Genomic DNA, 4976 nt, shown 5'->3' with positions numbered 1-4976 from the left:
AGCGAAAAACACGATCGTCGAAACAGAGAAAAACGACCGTAGCGCGATTGATCGCAAAAAGGAGAGAACGATCTAGATGTCGTTAAGAGTTCGCGCTTCGCTCGGGCGTCCTGGCGCTGGGGTCACAATCAGAAGGATCTATCTACAGTAATTTTACACGCTTACACGAGTTATCACTTGCGCGAATACGTCAAGTTTTCGCTTATCAGGCTACCGTGCGCGAGTTTTTCTTTTTATAACTTACTCGGTATTAATCTACGGCACAGTCAACGCATGCGTGCAATGTTCCAGCGTGACCGTCCGAAAGGATCACGCCGGGGACAGCGAGAAACTTGGAAACGCGAAGAACAGGAAGACGGATTTTTTTTTTTATGCAACGGGTTTCCGATCACGCGCCTCCGTGACGCGCTCTGATTAGGAATAATTGCTATTGTACGCTCGAGCAGCGATGGGATCCATACAACGACGCACTCGTCAACACACGTGGTTAAAAAAAATTCATTCTAAAGAGAAACGTTGAAGAAAATAAATCTGAATAAGACTCGCGAATATCAATCGGGTTACAGAACTGAGAACTATGGCGATTGTCTGGAAAAAGAATGTTGGTCTTCTGTGAAATTGAAGGACAATTAAATATGTTGATATTGATCTATACCCAAGCAACGAGATATTTTTTGTCTGTTTGTCGAGTGAATTTTTATTGTTACTAGTGTAACGACTTTACTCAGCAAATAAAGGAATAAAGAATTAAGCACGGTGATAGAATGAGAATCAGGTTGTTTTGTAATTTAATCCAATCTGTTGCACGCGTAACTTTGATGTGTTTTTATATCAAGTATTATATAAGTATGTTTTTATGTTTTCCTCTATGAAATTTACATATGAAATCTTAATGGTCATTTTTGGAAGTCTTCTCATTTTGCTATTTTTTATTTTCGGCGTACAATTTGAGTGATCTCGAAGAGTTATTGAAATAAACTGTCATTGGTATCAATGGAATGTATTTTCTTAGAATTCCATCTAGTGTGCATATAATTTTAACACTGAGCATCATTGTAAGTTGGTTAACTATCAAAGTTGATTATTATGAATGTGAATTATGTATTCTTCTTTCCTCTGTTTTAATTTTTAAAATTACAAACGATTAACTATATAAAATGCATCAGTTTCTGACGTAAGAAAGTTAGAAATTATGAGTTAAATGATTGAAGAACATTCACTTTTATACTTTCAGTGATTTGTGAATGCAATTTATTACCTTTGTATGTTCATTATATTTTTTCCTCTTGTTCTATTTGTTTCTAATTGATTCCGTATTAATAAATGCAAACACGATAAATTTAGTAAGTATATTAATTTGATTTTGTTGGTTACTTCGTTGACCAGTCGCCCAAACCGAAATAAAACGATAAATTTAAGTCATTAAAGATAAAATAAGTGACGTTTCATTTCTTTTGACGTTATTGAAATCATAGTCCACCTCTTTTCTCTGTTTTATACCAATTTACGAATGTTCAATTTTCTTTAGTTTTGTCCAATATTGCATTTATCCAATTATTGGAAAAATATACATTGGTATGCTCCTTTATTTTTCTCTATGATATCGATACGTCCAATGTAATATTTGACACAAATAGACAATTAAAAATTTTGCTTTTCAGAAACATAGTCAAATCTCGTGTAACAGAAATTGTGTTCCCTGGATGGTGTCTTTATCTTTATCTTTATCATTATTATAAATCTGTTCCATCTGTTTCCATTAACACGTTGACTGCCATGAAACTTGAAAAAATATTTCAAAAAATGTTCATAACGAAGGAACTTCCATAAAATATGAAATAACACTATTAGGAATGTTGCAAAATAGAAAGTACACATACATTGTTTCTATGTTTTCCACTGTATTTTAAATAAGTATTTCGAGAAAGTTTCAACGCGTTTCAATCCCATCGCTACGCGGATAAAAAAGAAGCCCCGTTTCGCGCATGATCTCGATTATCAGCCGTTTTCTCGGTTACCCCCCGCCCCCTCCCCCAGGGGGGAAGACGGGGACACGCGTCGAGGATCATCGAGACGCGGTCCCCACATCGTGAGAATCTGCGCACCGTCGGAATCAGAACTTTTAGCCCCCCCCCCTCTCCCTTAATCCATTTGCTCGTCGTTCGTTTACCTTACATGGCTCGCCCTCATTCCCAGGGCCGGGGGTTTACACTGCTAATGAATCGCCGCGTCTAGGAAGGCCCCGAGGGCGACTGAAAAATTCAATTACCACGCGGGCTGGTATATCCTTTCGAGGCTGAACAGCGCGAAAAAGCGAGGGAGGACCCAGCCGCGCGTACAGACGCCTCCGGAACGGAATTATTTCGCGTCCCGAATCGTTTTCTCTGCTCGAGAGATAATTCGCTTCCTCCGTCGGGGCCATTCGTCGAAGGGACGATTCCCCGTACAGATACGGTGAAAAATAACGGCACCGTTGCGGAAACCGGCCATTGAGTCGCAAATTAATCTCCACTGAATGTTAATAAACGCCTTCGATGCGGTGGTAAATGAGACCCGGGACCGAAACGCTTCGAGGAAGGACCAACGGCAGCCTCTGTCGAGGCTTTTGTGAGATCGAGGCGAGTCGTTGATGAGATAACTCGCTGAATAGCGTCGCGAGTTGAATGCTTCCACCCCCGTCTCTTACAGGGCTGGTCCCTCTGGCGAAGGGGACGGAGATTCGAGGCGACAGGATTCGAAAAATGTCCTCCGTCGAGAAGAAAGAATAATAGCGCGATACGGGGCTGCTCCTAAGATTATCCGTTATTCCGATAAGGGAAGCGTACTTAATCCCCACGCTGACCCGGTCATCGACGCTTTCAATTTATTTCATTTTTCTATTCCAACAAATTCAATTTAAGAACAAACGCTCCAAACCCCTAAAGATTGCACTCAGGTGTAACTTTATAAAAACAATACTATCGATAATTAAATGTTGACCAAAGCTTCGACTCTCAAGCATACTGCATAGATCTCTAAACATTACTCCTCTGTGCGATAAAAAATCTTAATCGACTGTGAAATAATCCTTTCCAAAAATTCTGTGTCCGAATTCCATCCAGGGACAATTTCTCGTCAGTATACACGTTATCAATTTCACGTTTTATCAGTTCGACGAGAAAGCGCGTGATCGGAATCGTTCGACAATTTTTAGGGTAAGATTTCTCCGCGCCGAGGGACGAACAGGCACGACAGTGTGTGTGTATCATGTGTGTCTGTTGTGTGTGTGTGTGTGTGCGTACAAACCCTTCGCCGTGTTGGCGCACACGCGCATGAAAACCGGGTCCTCGATCATCCCCGTGGATTGCAACGATGCGCGATTATGTAACTAAAAGACACAACACCTATCGTAAACGTATTACAATACACACGGTTACCCTAAACTGTAAATCGAATCGACGACGACAAAAATTGCTCGACCTGTTTCTCCGTCGCTCGTCGCTGAACACCCCGTTCCCCCCAAATCCCAGTTTTCGTTTCTCATTGTCATAATCGATTATCCACGGTTTTATTATCGACGAGTACCAACTTACCGTACGGCAACAGCTATCGTAAACACTAGCGTTTAACCCTTAAAACCTCCACCTGTTGTATTTAATAGTGTACCGCTTTTTTTTTTATCTTCTTCTGCCATTGTTGAGTCGTTCTTAACGTTAATAGTATCAATTATTGTGTTGTCGTAATTGTTGACGAGGCGATGGGGTGGCAGGGTGGTTCAGGGTTACTGTTCGACCACGTACGTTGAAATTATGCTGATTTACAGTGGTTTCGTTGTTTGCACGCGCTATGTCGTGCATTTTTACCCTCTGTCGCGTGCATTTTATTTTGCCCCGTGAAATCGAACTATTTTTAATTATTTCTTGAATTAATCAACGTTAGAACCGAACGATAACCGAGGTTGTACAATTATTTCCCATCAGCAAACATCACGCGCGGATCTTGTAAAATTTTCTGAGTGAACTTTAACGGGGATACTGTTTCTTGGGTTATCGATTCAAGGTATTGTACAACAGAGGTTTACTGCACGGATTAAACAATAACCTGCTGGACTATAGGTTGCTCTCATAAAAGAAAACGTGAGAAACTCCTGTAAAATTGCCTTCGCAAACTTTACTGGGAGTTTTTTTTTACTCCCAATAGGGCATATTATGCAGTAGAGAAATAGTTTTTAATCTTTTTAAAACTCAGGCCACGATACTAAACAGTGATGAAGAATGAATGACACGCGATAAGGTTTCCTTGGCACCCTAAAAATGCTGTATCAAGCATGTACTTTATTAAATTCGTCTTGAACTGAACACTTCCAACTGTACTTCAACATACTGTAAATGTTATTACCACCAATCTCTATCAATGATTTTAATATAATAAATATTATTTCTTTACGAATTCTATTAATAGAGACAATAGAATAAATGTAAGTGCTTTGTTAGCGTTAAATATTGTTTGAGTTTTAAAAGGTTGAACATATAATTTGATCTACTAGAAAAATCCAGACAAATTTTAAAAATCAACTATGTTGCCATTGATTCTTCCTCGACCGAATTTATATTGCACATTGAAAGATAAATTAACTTCAAAAATTGTAAATTAATTTATATTACAAACAAATTAATTAATTGTTCTTTTATTTACCAAAGCACAGCAAATGAATCAATTGACAAAGGACGAAATAAAACGTCACACAACGCGAGTCTTTGTTGAAAATAATGTGCATTTGTCAGTAACGGTTCGGAGGGAGGGGTGAAAATTGCATTAGTGCCTTAGAATCTTCTATTTGTAATCTGAGACACAAAGCGCGTGGAAAACGTACGTCAAAGAAGTTCGTTAAACTTCGCTCGACGATTTAATTTCGGATCGTCGCTCGGTCCTACAGCGAGTTAAATTCTGTCGTGTCGATGAATGCAAATGAATGCTTTAACGTTCGCGAATTTTAG

The sequence above is a fragment of the Colletes latitarsis genome, chromosome 5 (assembly GCF_051014445.1).
Source record: "Colletes latitarsis isolate SP2378_abdomen chromosome 5, iyColLati1, whole genome shotgun sequence".
In the NCBI taxonomy this organism is placed as follows: Eukaryota; Metazoa; Arthropoda; class Insecta; order Hymenoptera; family Colletidae; genus Colletes; species Colletes latitarsis.
The sequence above is the reverse complement of the archived record's forward strand: the minus strand, read 5'-3'. Positions refer to the sequence as shown.